Raw genomic sequence first — 23,198 nt, 5'->3', positions numbered from 1 at the left:
GGTAACATGATTAACTTACTTTCAAAAAAGAATCTCATTTCCAAGTTTACATCAATTGACTTACAACATAGTTTTATGTACGAAAATATGGGGTATAACAATATCGTCTCTAGCCAAGCTTCAAAACACAAAATAATAAAAATAGACCAAACCCTCGAAATATAAGAGGGTTGCCAGTGATTTTGCATGTGTGGACCACTGGGTATTTTTCGTGACGTCGCATCTATGGAAAACCATTGCAGATGCGAGCTCCACTTAAACAACCAACCATGCTTTTGCGCTACACTGGCCACTCCTGCGATATCGAACCTACGTACAGACCTCACAGGTGGGTTGTTATAACCCATATTCACGTACGTTAAATCACGCCCTATGTTAGTCGATGTAAATCCGGGAAGAAATTATTTTTGAGATGATAAGAAGTTAATCATATTGGTCTTAAAAACAAGGGTGTATAAGAGTGGTTAACATGTATTAGAAGTTACAAGTTAAACGAATCAAGTATGTTGTAACCCGTACATTTGGTGTAAAACTGGGGGTGCTTAATTTGCTAAGGAGGTTTTGTTTTAAGGTATTTGAATCATATAACATCCGTACCATAATTTTTGAAGTCAAGCGAGTTATAAAATACAAGTCAACAAAAGTTGTCGCAAGTTTATACTCAAAATTGAATATCTATGAGTCTAGTTTCCAACGCATTAAACTGTTCATCTATACAATGTCGGAGTAGAGAGATATTTGCATTTTTGCGAGACTGTGCAAGCAGCTCCCTATGGGACCCACTTAGGCGGTTGAGATATCTTGATATATATGTGACACCTACAGCCTATTTTACCTCATTCTCTTTCACTCTCTTCAGACCCTTGACACCTAAAAACCTTCTCTCAAAGTTCTCTCATGATCCAAGATACAAACAAAGGACATACAATACAAATCTAGTGTCAGGAATTCCGTGGCGTTAGTGAGTTTCTTGTTCTTCTTGTGGTTGCTGATTTTGGTGTGGTTCCATATCGTGTAGTGTTTTAAGTTCTGTAAAATACTCTCCCAAGGTTTTCATATCAACCCTAGGTGATTTCAAATCTTCCAAAGTGATTCTAATGCTGAGAAACCCGAAGTGGTTGCTAGTTTTGCTTCCTTGTTCTTGTGGCTGCATTGGAAGGATATTTCGTGGTGAAGTAAGATCAGATTGGAGTTTTTATATCTATTTAAAGGTAAGGAACCTCTTACTATATTTGTATTTAAGCTTATCCAAGTTACGGCTAAGTCGTTGAAGCTAGAACTTGTGTGATATCTATTGAAAGGCTTGTTAGTAATGTTGTTGATTGGTGGACTACTTGGGAGGATTAATATGATTATTATTGATGTCATTTGGGCGTTTGGTGATTGTTTTAACTTGTGTAAAGTCATATAAATAGGGGAGGTGCTATCCGTTTTATCGTAAAATAGGTTGCGTTAGATATATAATAGTTACGACGCTTAAACGATAACGATAGTATCATTTCTCTTATTGTAGATTAAGGAGCCATAGCTTAAGGTTGGGAAGTATATACAAGGTATATGAGGCTATCCCTTTCTCTCTTTTGCACAACTCTGATTGTATATAATACAACGAACGAGCTTCCAAAGATACTCTACTCTTAGAAGCTAGCAGTACATACATTGTTTCCCTTCTTATGAAATGATTGATGTTGATGTTGCTTCTCTTATTCTTATGCAATCAAATGTTTTTAGTATTTCCCTATTCTTATAAGATTCATGATGATGCTCTAATACCGTATATGGAGGTTACCGACCTTACGCCACTCTGAAATGTTCAGTATGTGATTCCATGAGTCCAGCATGCACTATATATGTACCTATTTTACTCTACCAAGCCACGCTATAGTCGGCCGGGTACGACACCTATTACGGAACCACTGATCAGTTGGATTTTACCGAGCTTCACGTGGCCGGCTATGATTCTATCGAGCCTTATGATGTCCGAGTATGTTTTTGCCGAACCTATTACGGGTATGCTATGATGATGATGATGCCCACAGAGGATTATTTTTTTAATAGTATATGCATATATATATATATATATATATATATATATATATATATAAATATAATGTGTGTGTATGTATATACATATATATTTATGTATGATGCATTTCATGTCAGTCGCCCTTAGTATATATATATATTTATATATATGTATGTATGATGCATTTCATGTCAGTCGCCGTTAGAGGCACTCAGATGTTACAGGTCAGTTATGCAGCCCAAAATCTGCTTTTGCAACCCTTTTTCCGCTTTTGTGATGCACCAACACCAGGAATCTTTTCCGACACTAAAATGGGCATAACTCTCTTATACACCTCAAAATTCAATGATTCTTGTTACTATAGTTATGAAATCACGATACGGATCTAGTGGCTCAATAAAACAAAATTTAGAGCTCAGTTGTTTAATGTTGTACCATTTATGCTTAAAACCACGACGCAAAAATATCAAATACGGGTGCAACACAATCCAAACCCATCCGAAACTCATCGGAATATAACCAAAACGTGAAGACGAGTCCAAAGTCATCATACGAACCTGTTGAAACATTCAAATCATGAATCCGGACTTGTTTAGTCCACTATTTGACCATGTCAACTCAAATTCTTAAACTTAACTGATATGCAACACAAGTGTCCAAATCACTCATAAACACCCCGGATTACTACCATACTTGGCACACTAGCTCTATTCAATCAAATGAACATATCTAAGATCTCAAACGTACCATCAGTGTCCGATACCACCAAAGTCAACTATTAGTCAAACCTATGAACTCTCCAATTCTTTAAATTGCCTACTTTCTGCAAATAGAGTCAAGATTTTATATGAACATCCAAAATCAAATCTGAATATAAGCCCATGTCTAAAATCACCATATGAACCTATTAGAAAGATCAATTCAACAATTTGAGATCATCTACTCAAAAGTCAAACCTTGATCGGCTCTTATAATTTAAGTTTTCACACTAAGAATCATCCTTCCAAACCACTCCTAAACCTCTCGAATATCAAAAACAACAATACACGCAAGTTGTAACATATTGTATGAAGCTATTCAAGGTCTCAAATCACAAAATAGAATAATAGAGCTCAAACCGACCGGTCGATTCGTTATAGTTGATAGCATAATTCTCATATTTACATATGATGTCATGATGGATGTGACAAGTGTGGTGAGATTGTAATTTCATGGTAAAGATTGTGGTTTATATTCCTGAGGAGGGGCATGAGTTAGGAACAACCTGAGATGTTTAAGATGCTTAAGAGGATGATAGTACTATCTTGTATCGCTTGAGAAGAGAGAGTATGGGAGAAGATGCCATGTGAATGCATCTATTGATGATTTGTCTAAGTACTATAGAAATTGAGTTACTGGTAACTATTATTTTTTGGAATTTTTCTACTTGATATGAGAGACTAATGAAATGTGCTCTATGAGGTGCTTGTGTATATGTGGCTTCACGGTCATTTGGGTGGACTAGTCAGAGTTTCGAATGAAGATTCTTGCATTCCTGAGGTTTATAGATTAGAAATTTTTTTCTAGAGAAATAACTATCTCTTTTGTGTTAATTATTATACAACTAGTTGTATGTTTCTTGGATGGGTGATTAGAGTAGATTTATGCTTGATAGAGCTCGTGGTTCATTATATTTGGTGTGTGCTGACTTGCCTAAATGTGGTAAATATTTATCCTTCTTGGAGATCTTGTGATTAGGAGTATGGTTTAGAAGATTGTCGACAATATTTTTGTGTATTGGAATGCTGAACAAGTGATGAAAGAACTTCGGGGACTCAAAGATTTGTATTTGGTGCATTGTGTTCTACAAGGTTGTAATGGATTATGTGTAATTTTTAAAACATGAAGGGAAATGACACGAGATGTTACTTCAAGGTAATTAAGTTGATGCTAGTCAAGAAATTAGCAATTGAGACTAGGAGGTTGGAGACTTACTTGGATATTGTAACGACCCGACCGATTGTTTGGAGTTATAGCATTTCGTTCTGTGATTTAAGACTTTGAGCAGCTTCATACAGTGCATTATGAATTGCGTGCATGTTTGGTTTTGATTTTCAAGTTTTTCGGGATAAAGTTGATAGATTGATTCTCATTTTGGAAGCTTTAAGTTGGAAGAGTTGACCAAGGTTTGACTTTTGAGTAAACGACCTTAGATTGCTTATTTTATGATTTCAACAGGTTTGTATGGTAATTTTGGACTTGGACGTATGTTCGGATTTGAATTTGGATGTTCCTAGAATGTTTTGGCTCTATTTATCGAGAGTTGGCAATTTGAAGAATTGCGTAGTTCATAGGTTGATCGGTAGTTGACTTAGGTATTATCGAACTTCTATTATGGTTTTGAGACCTTGACTGGGTTCATTTTATTGATTGAAACTTGTGTGCAAGGATTGATTGTGATCCAGAGTGTCTAAGCGTGCTTCGGACGCATTCGGCAAAGTTTGAAGGTTTGAAAGACAAGAGAATGATTTTGATCTTCGATTCTTGGTATTGATATTATTTATGATGTTTTAAGATTTTGGAGAAGTTTGGATAATGTATTTGGACATGTTGATATGATTGGACAGGGTCCCGAGGGTCTCAGGTGTGATTCAGGGTGGTTCCGGAACATTTTGGTGATGTTTGGAGTTGGTGGTTTTAATCAGATATAATATGCTTCGTGTTCGCGGTCAGGGAAATGTGTTCGCGAAGAGTGTTTTGGTGCTAGGTTTGCTGCTCTTTGCATTCACGGAGGAATAGCAACATTCGTGTAGTGTTGGTTCCAGGGGTCACGCACTCACGATTAGATGACTTGTTCACGTGGAGAGCTGCAGGGGAGGATTAAGCCTTCGCGTTCGCGGAGGTGTTGCTCGCTTTCGCAAAAGAGGGGATATTGGCTATCATGATTGCGAGGATGAGGTATCATTCACGAAGGGTATTTGGTTAGTTGTTGTGGTTTGTGCTCTGCAAACGCAGAGTAGTGGTCGCATTCGCAAAGGGTAGTGTTGGGCATAGTTTATAAGTAGTCATTTCGGGACTTTTAACAATTATTTCATATTTTGAGCCCTACACTTTGAGAGGAGCAATTTTGCTTGGTGATTTTCATACAAGACTTTGGGGTAAGTTATTTCTACTAATTTATGGTATTATTTCAAGAATTTAAATGAATTATTAACACCCAAAATAAGAAATTTTGAGATGAAATCCCAATTTTTGCCTACACTTTAAGATAGTGTATTTTAAGGATTTGAGTACCGAGGACTCGGTTTTCGAATCTAATAATATATTTGGGCTCAGCATATTATGGGTCATTGTATTTTGGTATTGGTTCAAGATTTCGTGCACATGGGCCCGGGTTGACTTTTGTTGACTTTTTGGGAATTCTTTAAAGATCGAAGCTTTATGGATTTGGATCTCTTCCTTTAGTATTGTTTGACTTCCTTGGTTGATGATTGACTTGGATTTGCTTGATTCGAGGGCTAGAGCAAGGTTTCTACGCAATTTGAGGTTGAAGGTTAGCTTGGATGAGGTAAATATCTTTTTTAATCTTGTTAAGGGAATAACCCTTAGGATATGATATTATTTGCCTTATTGAAATGTGTGAGAAGCGACGTATATGTGAAGTAACGAATGTATATACGGGTGCTATGTATCATTCATGACCGGAGTAGTCTTTAGGCTATACTATGTCTTATTTGGATAATGTACTTGTTGCTATCTTGCTTGTCACGACCCAAAATCCTAACCTGTCGTGATGGTGCCTATCGTGGTACTAGGCAAGCCGATATTTCGAAATAATTCCAAAACCTTTAACAGAAATGAATTAATGAAGTTTAAATAATAAAAGTTCTCATAAAAACAGAGATAGAAACCCAAAACACAACGCGAAAGTTCCCAACTATCGGGGTATCTCGGAGTACATGAGCATCTATACATCACAAGTCTGGAAACCACTGTCTATAATAATAGCCCGAACTAAATACAATAAGCAAAAATATAGGAAAGGAGAAACAAGGTCTGCGAAACGCCGGCAGCTACCTCGGAATCTCCAGAAGATCAACTGTTCGCTGAAATCAACACCCACTGTGTCCGAAAATACCTGAATCTGCACATGAACTGCATGGTGTAGTGTGAGTACAACCAACTTAGTAAGTAACAAGACTAAATAAAGAGCTGAAGGTAGTGATGAGCTTCACAGTCAAAGTTCAATTACAGTGATTTCAACATAGGAAAGTAGGCATTCTCTCAAGACAGTGATATATGATAGCTGAAGTGAAACAATAATGAAGTCAATGCATCCTCTCAAAGCAACAGTCACTCAGTCCTCCCATTCACTCCAACCTCACAATAACTCTTTCCTCACAGTTACTCATTCCTCTCAATCACTCAGCACTCGGCACTCGGTACTCGCACTCAGTAGGTACCTGCGCTCACTGGGGGTGTGTATAGACTCCGGAGAGGCTTCTTCAGCCCAAGCGCTATAACAAGCCAATCATGGCATATATCAGTGAAACATGTTGTGGCGTATAGCCCGATCGCATAAACATCCTCACAATTAGGCCCTCGGCCTCACTCAGTAATCAACCTCTCCAGTCTCTCGCGCTCTCAGAAATCATGATAAGCAACCCAAGCAACAAAAATATGATGCATCAATAATGAACAATAGAGACTGAGATGTAATATACAAGTACAAGTGTGACTGAGTACAAAACAACAATTTAGCAGATAATTCAACATGTACCCGACCTTTGTGGGTCCTTACAGTGCCAACACATAGTCTAAACATCATTGATAACATGATTTATGGTTAAATTTCTCTAATAAATGGAGAATGTACAGATAACAATAGATTATTCAACTACACAGTTCCATGGAATTTGACTAATTCATAATTCCTATAGTGCACGCCCACACGCCCGACACCTAGCATGTGCGTTACCTCAAAACCAAATACATGACAGGTAATACGGGGTTTTGTATCCTTAGAACTAGATTTAAAACTGTTACTTACCTCAATCCGAGCAAATCTCTACTCCAACACACCCTTGCCTGGCGAAACGGCCTCTGAATGCCTCGAATCTGGCCATAAATAATTTGATATAATCAATACGGGATAAAGGAATCAACTCTATAAGAAAATGCTAAGTTATTAATCAAAAATCAAAAATCGACTCAAAAGTCGACCCCGGGGCCCACATCTCAAAAATCAATAAATGTCATAAAACATGAAAGCCCATTCAACCACGAGTCTAACCATACCTAATTTATCAAAATCCGACACCAAATCATCACCCAAATCCCCAAATCAAACTCTCCAAATCCCTAGCCTCAAACTCCCAATTTACACCTTAAATACACACCAACTAGGTGGGAAAATTAATGGGGAAGCAAGATTATTGACCAAAAATGAGCACAAGGGACTTACCTCAAGAATCCCTTCGAAAAACCTCTCAATAATTGCCAAAACCTGTGCTTGAAATGTTTGAAATGAAGCCAAAATCGCGAATCCTTATTTTAATAATTTGCCCAGCACTTCCGCTTCTGCGAGAACTTAACCGCTTCTGCGGCTCATTCCGCTCCTGCGATCCCTCACTCTGCTTCTGCGAGAAACCAAGCTACCTCTGTGGACAAAGCCCATCTGCCCAGTTCCGCTTCTGCGGTCCCCCTGCCGCATCTGTGGTCATGAAGATGTGAAACTCCCCATCGCACCTCCGCGCCTTCCGCTTCTGCTCATCTCTCACTGCACCTGCGGCCACGCAGGTGCAAAAACACTCCTCGTACCTGCGACCACTTGCACACTCCCCTCCAAACACGCACCTACGCAATCCAGCCAGCACCTGCGATCAAAGCTCTGCAGGTGCGGTTACACCAGAAGAGGTCCAACTTCAGCAATTACTCAACATCAACTTTTGATCCCTTAACCATATGGAATCAACCCGATGCCCCTGTGACCTCAATCAAATATACCAACAAGTCCTAAAACCTCATACAAACTTAGTCATGCCCTCAAATCACATTAAACAACTTCAAAAATATGAATGGCACCCCAATTCAAGCCTATTGAAACTAAGGAAATTTAACTTCTACAAACGATGCCGAAACCTATAAAAATACGTCCGATTAACCCCAAATTTTGCACACAAGTAATATTTGACATTGCGGACCTACTCCAGCTTTTGGAATCGGGATTAGACCCCAATAACAAAAAGTCCACTCCCGGTCAAACTACCCAAAAATTCAACTTTTGCCATTTCAAGCCTAATTCCATTACGGATCTCCAAATCACAATCCAGACACGCTCCTAAGTCCAAAATCACCTAACGGAGCTAACGGAACCATCAAAACTCCATTCCAAAGTTGTTTACTCATAGATCAATATTCGGTTAATTATTTCAACTTAAGCTTTCAATCTTGAGACTAAGTGTCTCATTTCATTCTGAAAACTTTCCGAACCCAAATCGACTTCCCCAACAAGTCACATAACAGCTATAAAGTACAAAATGAGCAATAAATGTGGGAACGTGGCTAGAACTCTCAAAACGACCCACCGAGTTGTTACAATACTTTATATGTTTGTATGACTACGTGAACTTCGTGAATCATGCTAGAGATCATATGTAGGTGTTGATTCCCTGTTTGAGCATGATATTTGCTATTGTATAGCAAATCCACTCGAGCTGAGTTGTAGCTACACACTTCGCACATGTATACACCTTAGCATATTATTTTCCTTAGTCCACGAGTATGTGATTTGATATCCGTTATTCGTATACATGTATTTTTGTATATTATTTCTGTGTGATGGATTGGACTGAAAGCATATGAGTGGTCCGTGTGGGTTGAGTTATTAAGGCACATGCATTGTGTGTGCAATTGTTATGATTATGGCACATGAGTTGTCCGTGCGGTTATGGAAAATGAGTTATCTCAACAGCATTGGATAAGGATCCATCCCCCTAGGTTCACCCCCTTTTGTTTCTCTCTTGATGTACACACCGGTTGTGAGAAACTAACGGGTTTCTAGTTGACGCGGAGTATTGAAATTTGATCATTGATTGGACTTTGCATATCTTCTCTATTTGCAAACTCCTTGGATGTATACATGATTTTCACTGCGTATCTTCTCTATATGCTGGCTCCAAAATGTATACATGTCTTTTGTACAAATCTTCTCTATATGTTGCTTTACTTGATGAGATGATTCACGGTATATATCTTCTCTATGTGTGGATCCGTGAAACTTGACTTATTTAATCATGCATATTTTCTCTATATGCAACTGTTGAAGGATTACTTGATATTTTATGCATATCTTCTCTATAAGCAACTGTTAACTAATTATTTGATATTTCACGCATATCTTCTCTATAAGCAATCTTTGATGATTTAATGATAGTAGTCACATATCTTCTCAATATTCTGATCTGTTAAACTCGTACAATACCTGTGCATATCTTCTCTATATGAAATTTTTGACATGTTATCTGATATCAAATGCATATCTTCTTTATATGCTGAACTGTTAAGAGACTTAGCACATCTTCTCTATGTGCACTGATTGGTTGTGCCTTTATTTCATGCATAAATTTGATACTGTTGTTGGGTACATGTATATGTTATTGAGCTATACAAGTTATGTAAAGTGAGTATCCTTGACCTGAGACCTCGTCACTACTTCACCGAGATCAGTCAGGATACTTACTAAGTACATGAGGTTGGTTATACTTGTATTACACTTTTGTACCTTACATGTAGATCTTGCCTTATAGAATTATTTGTTTAATTCCCTTTATGTTATGTTGTGAGATTCCCTGTATTTGGTTTTTACTTATATATCGTATCCAGTATTATTACATATATTAGATCGGGTTGCATGCCACAACAGTATTATGTTATATATTGGATCAGGTTGGACGCTACAACAATAACATTATATATTGAATCGGGCTGCACTGCACAACAGTGTATGTATGTGTATATATATATATATATATATATATATATATATATATATATATATATATATCGGATCGGGTTGCATGCCGCAATATTATTATTATTATTATTATTATACATATATGCTCGATCGGGTTGCGAGCCACAATAGTGTTGTTATCGATATTTATGATTGGGTTGCTCGCCGCAACGGAAGGGATGTTATATAATTGTTCTTGGTTGTTATGCTTGGGTGTCAGGTTGTATTATGAGGTTGTGATGTGATATTATTTTGGGGCCCGCTGCTATCTACTTTATTTACTCCGTTTGTTGCGTAGTTATCTGTTTTCTCTACACTGTTATTGCTTCTCTGCACAAGTTTACAGTGAGTGTCTTGTCATAGCCTCGTCACTACTTGATCGAGGTTAGATTCAATACTTACTAAGTACGTGGGGTCGGTTGTACTTATACTACACTTTTATACTTCTTGTGCAGATCCCGTTGTTGGTCCCAGCAGTGCTCATAGGTGATGCTCAGATCTTGTCCTAGGAGACTTGAGGTACTGCTGCTTGGCGTTCGCAGACCCTGGAGTCTCTTTCCTATCTTTTTGTACTGTTTATTATAATAGACAATATGTATTTTCCATTTCATACTTGTATTTAATATTATTACTGGCTCATGTACTTGCGACACCAGATTCTGGGGAATAGTTTTAGACAACGATAGTTGTTTATCTTATTATACGTTTATACTATTTCGCTCTTTTCTCATTATTAATATGTCTTTAGTTGTTAAACTGCTTTAGTCATTGTGCTAATGTTGGCTTTCTTAGCAAGCAGATATTAGGTGTCATCAGGACCCCATGGTTGAGATTTTGTGTCGTGACAGATAAGGATGTGTGGAAATAAGGTATTGGAGATCATAGGGGAAGGTGAACATTGTCACCATGCTCAAATCCTAAGGGAAGAGGGCATGGAGGTATCGTTTTTGGCTGACTTTGTTTTCATTTTTGCAGAAGAAGATACTATGGACATGCCCATCTTCTAAGGTGTGGTATTAGCATTTGGTGCTCAATCTCTCGATGGAAGGCCAAAAAAGGGCACAAGCATGTATTGGAGTTGCAATAGTTGTACTATATGTGGATAGAATGGTATGCCCTGCCCAGTTATCTATGAGACTCTCATGTTTTGAGCTATGTTCAAGTTGGTATTTATTTTCCACTTGTTGTCCAGTGCAAGATACTTGTTTGATACATGAATGGCTCAAAAGCAACATAGAAATGGTTAGCTATTATAGAATTTTGCTGTACAAATCTTGGAACTCTAGGTGCAAACAGTTAGAAACTAAGCATCATGTGGATGGACATACAACTATACATGCACTCCTGGCCTTCTTTATACATGTGGGAAAGGATGGATCTTAGTTATACGAAGGATTTGGACTAATATTGTCACTAAATTATCAAGTTTTACACTCTTCATTGGCTGGTTTTTGGTACTGTCATGACCCAAATCCCTACCAATGAGCCATGATGGTGCCTAATCTAACTTGCTAGGCAAGCCAACACTTAATGATAATATCTAATAACCCGGCCGATTGTTTTGTATATTTGAGCCTTGTTCCTCTATTTGATGCTTCCCGCTCGTTTGTTTGATATTTTATGACTTGCAGGGATGACTGATTTGGTTTCAGGAAGGTTTGAGAGTGATTCGAAAACATAGTTTCAATTTTGGAAGCTAAAGTTGCTAGAGTTGACCAAGGTTTGACTTTTGAATAAACGACCTAAGATTAGTGGTTTGATAGTTCCAATAAGTTTGTATTCTGATTTTGGACTTGGGCATATATTCCGATTTTTATTTGGTAGTTAGTAGAAGGTTTTAGCTCTATTTATCGAAACTTGAAGATTTGAAGGACTGGAGAGTTTATAGGTTTGACTAGGAGTCGACTTTGGGGTTATCGGGTTCCGATTGGTGTCTCGGGACTTTTGGTAGGTTCATTTGGTTGAATGAAACTAGTGTGAAAAGTTTGATTGTGAACTAGAATGTTTAGACATTACTCAGACGTGTTACTCGATTTTAGAGAGTTTGAATGTTAAGAGATGGATTTTTATCGTTGATTCTTGGATTTTATGTTGTTCGTGTTATCTCGAACCTCTGGATTATTTTTGTTAAGGTATTAGGACTTGTTTATATGATAGGGTAGGGGTCCGGGGAGATCGGGAGTTTTTCAAGATAAATACAAACCATTTGGGAGCTAGTTGATATTGCTGGTAATAATGTGTAGCACCTGCGAGGTTTGATGCGCAGGTGCGATGTTGCACCTTCGATGGGAAGCATCGCACCTGCGAAGGGGAGGCCTAGTGATGGGTGACTCCTTGTGCAGAGGTTTTGGCACAGAAGCGCTTTCGCTCTTACTGAAGATGTTTTATCGTAGATGCGAGGTCTGGTCAGTTAAAAGAAGATCGTAGATGCGAGCTGGTGGTTGCATAAGTGACATTTTGGACTGCAAATGCGAAGTGTCTGGCAGCATGTTATATTTCGAGGGTTAGTTTATATTTCATTATTTTAGGTTTTGGAGTACGGGAAGATGCAATTTTGGAAGGGATTTTCACTACTACTTTATGGGTAATTAATGTTTCGTTGGATTTGATCATATATCTTGATTCCCCATGGATTTAAACACTTAGAACAAGAATTTTTAAAGTGAAAATTGGGGTTTTTGTTTACAATTTAAGAGGGTGTATTTTGGGGATTTGAGGTCCGATTTGGACTCGATTTTGGAATCTAAGCACATATTTGGACACGTAAGGTTATGGGTAGTCGGGATCTACCCCTTTACTTCAGTTTTGACCATGTGGGCCTGGGTTAACTTTTAGGGATTTGATAAAAAATTGAATCTTTACTATTTAAAATCAATTTCTATAGCTTTGTTTGACGTTACGAGTAATATTTTACCAGATTCGAGTTGTTTAGAGGTTGATTTGAGGGGAAAAAATATCCTTGAAGATTGAAGGAAGTCTTGGGTAGAGGTAGGTCTCTTGTCTATCCTTGTAAGAGGGAATTATCCCCATAGGTGATATATTTGCTACATGTTTCTTGATTTAGGAGCCACGTATATGCGAGGCGACGAGTGTATATGAGTAGCTAGGTTATAACCATATCCGGTAGAGTTTGGCTTATGATTATGCCTTGTTTGTACTATGCGAATTTCATATCCATATTTCATTAATTCTATGACTTTGTGATGACTCATAATTATGTTTTAGAAGCACGCGTAAGGTTATGACTTGTTAAATTAGTCCTAAAGGATTATTTTGCCATGTTGAGTTTTATTATAAATCCATTGTCATACATTTATCTTATTCGACTCGTGATTTGGTGGTTAAATGGCTTAATTCACTCGTATTTAATATTCTGATTAGAACTATGAATGTTGAAATTTCTCGTTGAATTGTTATGATAAAAATAATTACATGATTAGCCATAGCCATCTTTTAGCCATATGAGATTTTATCTGCATCTTTATTATTATGTCTGGTGCTTCTTTATTATATTACTTCATATACATATTCATGAGTTGCAGAGTTGGATATTGAGGAAAGTTGAGGAGTTAGGCACTAAGGACATTATGAGCAAGTATTTATTATTGGTAATTGAACGTCGATTAAGAAATAATCAACGCTGGGATATGGATCCGTCCCTCTAAAGTTAACTAGTTGCTCATATTACTTTTGGGCATGTGAGCATAGTGATACGAATCTAAATTGCGGAAGACAAGAAATTAAAGATAATGGATAGAATTCTAGAATAGACCCAACAAAGTAGTAATTTATAAATAATTGATAAAGATCAATCACCCAACAATTACATAGCAAAGTGTACCTAAACTCTAGGAATACCTTCAAGTGGAATTGTGATTCCACTTGAAGAACATACCTTGAACAAGTTGTCATCAACAATGGCAAACCACCATTATACCTCTCAAAAGAGTATTCATTATTCATCAAAGTTAGTCTTCCTAAAATGAAAGTTTTAAGGGCTATTTATACTAGATTGGGTATTTGACTACAAATGCCCCAAATATTCCTAAGCTAATTCTAAGGAATTAAGTGTAGTCACTTATTAAAAGTATAGCCTCCAATACATGTAGTCTTCAATTGATGGAAAATTGCACACATAGCCTCCAATTGTGAAAGTAGCCATCAATTGGCATAAGTGCATGTTGGCTATCTTGGGTTGTATCATTCTCCCCTTCTTGAAAAGAATTCGTCCTCGAATTTGAACCTTGCAAAACATGCAAAGGAATGAGGACTAGTATAAACTCATCAAGATATAAATATATGCATGGTAATAATAAATCAAGAATATGCCAATGCATTCTTTTGACCCAATTCTTCCTAATAGGTACAAAGACTCCTCTAAAAATCATGTACAAAATATCATCACATGGAGTCATAAAATCTCCCAAGTAAGCACAAAGTATGACTCTTATGAACTTAACAAACAAGAAAAATGAATTAGGTAGTTCAAACATAGAACCATACCCACATGTATAGAGCATATTTAGATCTACCAACTCTCTTATCATTCAAAGTCACCTTATGCCAAGAGCCAAAATAATCAAGCTAAAGTTCCATAAAGACCTTTTAGCACCAAGAAACAAAACATCAAGCATTTCATACTTACATTCAATTAGGCATGGTAAAGACACTTCACAATAAGACTTATGCACCATTTTAATCCAAAGAGCTCTACCACATGCATCAAAATGAACATTTCTGAAATATATCCAAGCATCCTTAAGATCAACAAAGAACACATTTCCCAACAAAATAATAGGCACTTGGCTCTAATGCAAATCATAATCATAGAGTGAATCACCAGATCAAACACAAATATTGTTCCCAAATTATCTCTACTTTGGCCACTTGGAAACTCACAACATGAATATAATAGAAACTTCCACAAATCATAATCAAGAAGTACAAAGTTGCTAATATGAAGGTCAAGGGCATAGACACTCACCTCTATGGCTTTAGAAAGCCCAAAAATAAGTATTAACCAATCAAACATACCATCCTTGCCTTGGATAAGCATTGAAATTTCAAATCCTTTTGTTGGCCCAAATGGTAACTTTAAGCATCCATCTCTCCTATCGTTCCTCATTTGATAATCCTTCACAAATAATTTCAAGACATTAGTGAAGTTACCACAAGAAGATTTATCACATTTAAAATTAAAAATTTATTCCAAGCTTCAAATTGATCATTCTTGCATTGCATCCTATAAGCATTTACAAAGCTAGACCAAAACGTATCCTCAAAGCTTAAAGTAGAGAAAATAGATATATTAACACTAAACGTAGCATCAATTATCTCACTCCCCTTTTTATCAAAAACAACTTCATTCTTGAGAATAGCACTAGGACTTTCTTTCTCAAAGTAACAAGTTAACTCCTCATTAGAATTTTTCTCTTCAAAAGGACCAAGAAAATTCTCCATTGATATCCTTCACAATAAAGAAAGAACGAGTTATGTTGTTCAAATAAGTAGATTCATCCTTCTCAATCACACCAAGAAGATATAAGAAAGAATCATTCACATCAAACATGAAAGACTCAGATTCACTCTAAAATACACAAGGTTCTTGACTTACTTGCAAACTAGAACAATTATCTAAAGATGGATCCACAAATCTCATAAATTTCCTTTCACAAAGACTCATGTCCATACTTGTTTGACTACACAATGAATACATAACTTCACAAGATAAAGAATTCTAACAATAAAACTCACTAGCCAAGAGACTTTCATTCTCTCTCAAATTTTCACTCTCAAAAGTGTTTCTTGTAGCTAAAGAAGAAAAAAATTCATTTTCATGGCAAACATTCAAGGAGTATAGTCACAACTATTGTAAGTCACCAAAATGCCGTGTGGGTCGACATTACATCACATCTAGCTAGAAATAATCTCATCCCATTTAAGGAAAAAATATCTCAACACATCAATCCCATCCCATATAACGGGAAACAGTCTCAACACATTAAGACGGGAATTTACCCCTCAATCACTCCTACACCGGCAAGTATAGTTTTGGGGTTAGGTTGTTCCGACCTACCCTTCCTCGGTGGCTAATCGATACTCCCAAAGCATTTGTTATTAAAAGTGTTTACCACTCAATTCATATTCTTTTACATGTCATTCATTTTATTGACATCATTGGCCATAAGGCAATATCATTCTTGGCACATTGTCCGTACTTCATAATTCAGCTCATTATGCCAACTTCAATCATTATCATAAATAATCAACAATAAGTCCTTACAACATTCAAACTTTAATCACGTACTTGAGCAAATTAGGGTCTTAGGCATATATAACTTCTTACACAATTGATATGGTAAATTTCATAAGTATTCACGCTTTCAAATCATAACATCGTAACACACAACCCATACTTAAATCACATCCTCTAATATTAACTTATCATAATAAGAATATTTGGAATATATATTGAACACATAATTATTTTGACACAAGTCTTATTTGAAAAAGAATTCAATTTAAAAATAGGCATGACTTACAAGGACATTGTGGGGTTCAATTCTAAGAAAAGTTTTCAAGTTCACAATCAATGACAATTTTAACTCATAAATCATATTAAACTAAAGTATAGTCACAACTTTCTTTTTGCATGCCAACATAATAAAGTAAAGAATCGTCAATATCACAAGTAGCTAGACTATCGCTAATAATCAAGTCATTGACAATGTCATTTGAAGTAAATAGAGAGTTAGGATTAACCTGTTTACTTTGATAAGCAATTATAAAAACTTCTTTATCTTGGCCTTCAAAAATTAATCTCACTTGCTTACTTGATGAAGAAACTTCAACTTCTTTTGCATCGCCCAAGTCATGAAGTTCTTCCCGTATTATCTCCTCAATTGAATCATCTTCACAATTCCTATAAAAGAATTCAAAAAACAAAAGAAAGAAGAGTTAGAATAAGATTTACTATCACTCACATCATCTTGATTTCTCTTATATCATCTCCTTTCCTCTCACTCTGTTCATTTTTCTTCTCACTCTATTCTTTTTCTCCTAGTGATAATCCACTCTCATTTTGTAACTCATGCTCATTCTTTAAATATTCAATAGGCAAAGGATTGATATCCCCTAACACATCTATCCAATATTTTTTGAGATTCAATGAAAACCTAACTTCCTTGAGATCATTGGTCAAAACTTCCAATTGTTTCAATAATTGTTCCATCATGGCTTCCATTTTATAGGAAGAACCTTCACTAGTTCCCATTGAGTCATCAGAAAGACACTTAACTTCAAGTTTTAATTTGTCTACGCTAGAAGCATCTTGCTTTTCATCAATCTTCAAACCTTCATTCTTGACTTGTCTTCTATCCAATACTTCTTTTTCTTGACTCAAAAGAATGAAGTCATACCATCTTCCATTCATTTCAAGATAGTATCTTCCCATCCTTTCATCATATTCAAGTTCCTTATTATGAAACCAAGGATCGCCAAATACTATATGACATACATGTAAAGGGTAGACATCACACCACACATATTTGTCATAATCTCCATGGAAAATAAGAATTCGGGCCACTTTAACAATCCATACTCCCTCTTTATAGTCAGGCGTCACCTTATTTCTACAACGAATTCCCAATCATTCTACCAAAGTAGGACTAATGAAATTAGTATCACTTTCATTTACTAGTAGAGTGTAGCCCTTATGTCCACCAACACTTACTATGAATTTTCTCCAACACATATCTAGCCCATAATCATCATAGTAATGTCCATGAGAAGCCCTGCTAGTAGTGAGTTCACTAGATGGACTCATTCCATTTGAAACACCAACCAATCCATCCAAACATTCTTTGTAACTACTTGTACCTATGAAAATATATTTAAGACAAGAAAGTGGTTAGTATAAAATAAGGACCTCACAAGTCGCTCCCTTAGTATTTACACTCAATGTTATTACTCAAGATCACTCGTGTATACACGCAAAGTCATTGGCATTCAAGACCGTCACTCAAATATTCTCACCACTCAAGTCTTTTACCGCTCTATGGTATTTGTCAAAGTTGCTTTCGAACTGCTTATGAGTATTCAACAAGTAGCACTTCTACTTCGAGGTCAGAGTGGAATTTATGTTGACACGAAAGAAAAGCACAATAAAAGCAAACAGACAAGAGTCAAACAATGAATAGCGTAATCAAAGAGAAAAGTATGAAATAATTGGCACCAAATGAAGAATACAGACACAAATAACTAGATTAATACAAGTAGAATAATTATTAATGTTAACTAGCTAAGAATTATCAGAGCAAAACACAAGAAGAACTCAAAATTTCAGCCAGAGAAAATCGTGTCCATGATTTATTTTTGTGGCCACGGCTGGGCTGGGGTAGTGCAATTTCGTGCCCACGATTTATATTTGTGTCCCCAAAAATTACTGATTTTCTAAGGTTCAAGTTTGTCGAGCTCCACGAAGCTATTTCGGCTCCACGTTTTTGGTCAACGAATCTGGACTTTCAGCTTCTTCTTCTTCTTCTTCTTCACTTTAGGCTCGATTTTGAAATTTCAAATTGATCCAAATCACGTTCAAATGCCTTCAAACATCATATTTCTCTTGGGAATCTCCTTAAGATCAAACCCCAATGGTTTTTAATATCAATTTTATGAATCACATAAACTCAAATAGATCAAATTATACTTTGTTTTTCATGAACCCACTTATGAACATGATGAACTTGAAGAACAAGAAACATTCCAGATTCACTTATAGTCACTTAAATGACATAAAACCAACTTCACTTGATGTATTTTTACATACATAACAAACCCCAATCAATTTTAAACATCAATATACACCAAAATCTAAGATATCTAAGATATAACTCAAAAACATGAAGAACAATATTTTTTTTTTGCTTTTCGATTTTTTTTAGGATTGTCATATAAAAATAAATTACTTAGTTGGTGTATATAGAAAAAAATACTAATACATGATCTGATACCAAATGATATGAATATAAATTGCGGACGAGAAGAAATTAAAGATAAAAGATAGAATTTGAGAATAGACCAAACATAGTAGTAATTGAAAAACAATTAATAAAGATCAATCATCCAAAAATTACACAATAAAGTGAACCTAAACTATATGAATACCTTCAAGTACAAATATGATTCCACTTGAAAAATACCTTGAACAAGTTTTCATTAATAATGGAAAACCATCATTACACCTCTCAAAGGAGTATTCAACATTCATCAAAATTAGTCTTCCTAAAATAAAAACCTTAAGGGCTATTTATACTAGATTGGGTATTTGATCAAATACCCCTAATCTAATTCTAAGGAACTAAGTATAGACACTTATTAAAAGTATAGCCTCCAATTCATGTAGCCTTCAATTGATGGCAAATTACATACATATTGCCTCCAATTGCAAAAGTAGCCATCAACTGGCATAAGCGCATGTTGGCTATCTTGGGTCGTATCACGTAGGCACTTGAATTTGGTGCTTGGTTTGTACACGTGGCCCGTGTCATGCAATATGGATTTGTGATGTGAGGTATTCTTGACATGTATCATGTCTTTATCCAAGTATTGATATGTGGATATCTTACTTGATCTTCTTTATCTTTAAAGCATGCTTAAACTTCGTATGAACTTGTAAGGTCCCGTAAAATTTTTGCAAAAGAAAAATAGTGTTAATAATATTTCGTGGTACCGAATTGGTTTTACGTATTGTGTATTATAGAAATTCTTCGCGGTGAGCTTGCGAGCCCCGGTTCAGACTTTTTGAGTTGAACAATGAATCGAAAAGTAAAGAAAAATATTTGACAGAATTACACGTTTCTACGGTCCATTATGCGACCGCAGAATCACTCAGCGAATCGCATAATGGCCGCTGAGTGAGGTAGTTTTTGGGTTAGTCTGGGAGCAATTATGTGGTCAACTATGCGATCGCATAACTGTTCTGCGGTGCATTATGCGACCGTAGAATAGTTATGCGGGCCGCATAGTGACCGCAAATACGGACAGTTTTTTGGTCGTTTTGGTCAGCAATTATACGATCAATATGCGGTCCGCATAATGGTCATGCAATCGCATAACCTGTTCCAGAACTTCATTTTTGGGGTTTTAAACCCGACCTTATTTCGTTGAAACACACCCCATGGAGCATTTTGAACATATTTTCTGATATCTTTAGAGTGAGAGAGAGGGTCCTAGAGGGAGAAGTGATCTTCATCAAATTATTCTTCAATTCTCACTTAAATCTTGAAGATTATCAAGAGAGGAACCTAGGTCTTCTTCCTAAGAGGTAAGATTCTATCACCCAAACTCTTAATTTCAAAGTGTAACTAGATTGGGCCATTAGTGACGTAATTCATGGGGATGGGAGTGCTTACCTTGCATCCATGTATCCTTATAGTATGTGGAAAGATTGTGAGCTAATAATGATAGAGAGTGGGTTGGGAAATGATAAAATCTTCCACAAAAGAGCCTTAATACATTGATGCTCACCTAGTGTTTGATAGTATGCTCGAATGAGATAAAATCATGTTCATCTTCCTAATATTTGGTTTAATTATTTTATATTTTTTAAATAGATTGAAGTTGCTAATGTTCCAGAATATCTTAGAGTTTTAAGAAGCTCAATTGAGGTATATTGGATAAACCCCCCTTCTTCTTAGAATCGAATCCCACGGTGTTCATGTAATCGGAGTAAGTCCTAGATCATTATCGAATTGGCTTTTCTTAATGGGGTTGTGTTGAAGGATGTTTGTTTAATGTTTATGCTAAATGCTTCATCATGTCATCTTGCCATTTGAGAATATGTTCAAAATGTGTAATATGTGTTAGGAATGCTAAGACTTCATGTCAAGATTGAAATAAAGGTTGTTTTGCCAAGTTGTATGAAAGACCTCTATTGCCGAAAATTGTGAATGAAATTATGGAAATGTCTCCAAATGAGATGGCCTAGCCGATTGGGCCGAGATCGGACTCTGTGTAAGAACACAGTGGCATTGTGAATGGAATTGTGGTAATGTCTCAAATGAGATGGCCTAGCCGATCGGGCCGAGATCGCACTCCGTGTAAGAACACTGTGGTATTGTGAATGGAATTGTGGTAATGTCTCAAATGAGATGGCCTAGCCGATCGGGCCGTGATCGGACGCCATGCCGCATACATGGTGGTACTGTGCTGGAAAGTTATAATGAAATTGTGGTAATGTCTCAGATGTGGCGGCCTAGCCGATCGGGCCGAGATCGGACTCTGTGTAAGAGTACAGAGGTATGGTGAATTGTGAAATATCGGTACCAAAGGTCACCCAACCTAGTAATACGGAAATTGTCTTTAAAATATATATGATCCTTAATTTGTTGTTTTACTATTATATGAAGCCCTTATTGAATTCTTGACTGTTCCTCTTGTATTATTATTCATTATATTGAATTGATGTTTAGCTATACATACTAGTGCTATTCGACGGTACTAACGTCCCTTTTGCCAGGGGCGCTGCATCTTTAAATGGATGCAGGTGGTTACATAGCATACAGTACATATCACAGATAGTGCTGCACCCTCTTCTCAGCGGACTCGGTGAGCCTCATTTCATTACGGGGTCATGTATTGTACCTTTTGTTTATATTATAGTAACTCTTTGAGGTGTAGTCGAGGCCTTGTTGCCGGCACCATCTTTACTCTCTTTTGTATCTTTAGAGGCTCCGTAGACACTATGTGGGTTGTATACAAGTGTTGGGAATGTTAAACAGGATATGTTGTATTCGATCACTTATTCCACTTGAACTATAAGAAATGTGTATTTTGGGACATAAAAGAGAAATGACTAATGAAATGATTTAGGATTGTAAGAATGAGACTCCTACTGTATAATTAACAAAATCCCGTCTTCTCTTGATCATGTGTTAATTGGGTAGAAAGTATCTAACAGGCTTGCTCGGTCAGGTTCACTCGGTTAAGCGCCGGTCGCGCATCCCGAGGATGGGGTGTGACAAACTTAGTATTAGAGCATAAGGTTTTAAAGCGTCCTAGGATGTCTCGGAGCCGTTTCTCGTAGAGTCCTTCTTATCGGTGTGTTTTCGACCACGTCTATAAACTGGAGGCTACTCGGAAATTTAGGAACAATACCCTTCTTTGATATTTTGGATCGTGCGATGAAACTAAATGTGTAACTGTTCCTCCTCTAACTCGTGCATTCCTTTAACTTTCAGTATATGGAACCTAAGAAGAGAGCAAGAGATGGACAAGGAGCCAACGCCTCCTTAGAAGTGGCAGTTGACCATTTATTTGATGATGGGGGTGAACACCCGAGGGGTGAGGATAATCCCCCGACTGATATACTACATGATTCCACTAAACTGGCCCAGGCCACACCAGTTCCTACACCTAATGAGGGTGCGACGCACCTGGCATTCCGATTCCACCTACAGCCTCAGCTTCCAGCTCTGGTATTTCTGATGGGGATCTTAGGGGAGCTATTCAGATGCTGACTCAAATTGTGGCTTCTCAGGCCCAAAGGTCGAATGTTGCACCTACATCTTCTAGCCAGCAACTGGATTCTACTAGTCTGGTAGAGTCCTTCTTATCGGTGTGTTGTCGACCACATATATAAGTTGGAGGCTACTCGGACATTTAGGAACAATACCCTTCTTTGATATTCTGGATCGTGCGATGAAACTAAATGTGTAACTGTTCCTCCTCTAACTTGTGCATTTCTTTAACTTTCAGTATATGGCACCTAAGAAGAGAGAAAGAAGTGGCCAAGGACCTAACGTCTCCTTAGAAGTGGCAGTTGACCCTTTATTTGATGATGGGGGTGAACACCCGAGGGGTGAGGGATAATCCCCCGACTGCTAGACTACATGATTCCACTACACCGGCCCAGGCCACACCAGTTCCTACACCTAGTGAGGGTGGGACGGTTCCTCCACCTAGCATTCCGATTCCACCTCCAGGATTAGCTTCCAGCTCTGGTATTTCTGATGAGGATCTTAGGGGAGCTATTCAGATGCTGACTCAGATAGTGGCTTCTCAAGCGCAAAGGTCGAATGTTGCACCTATATCTTCTAGCCAGCAAAGGGATTCTACTAGTTCTGGGGTGAATAGATTTCTGCAGTTAGATCCTCTGGTGTTCATGGGTGTTAATCCTGAGGA

Source organism: Nicotiana tomentosiformis, chromosome 12 (genome assembly GCF_000390325.3).
Source record: "Nicotiana tomentosiformis chromosome 12, ASM39032v3, whole genome shotgun sequence".
NCBI lineage: Eukaryota > Viridiplantae > Streptophyta > Magnoliopsida > Solanales > Solanaceae > Nicotiana > Nicotiana tomentosiformis.
The sequence above is the reverse complement of the archived record's forward strand: the minus strand, read 5'-3'. Positions refer to the sequence as shown.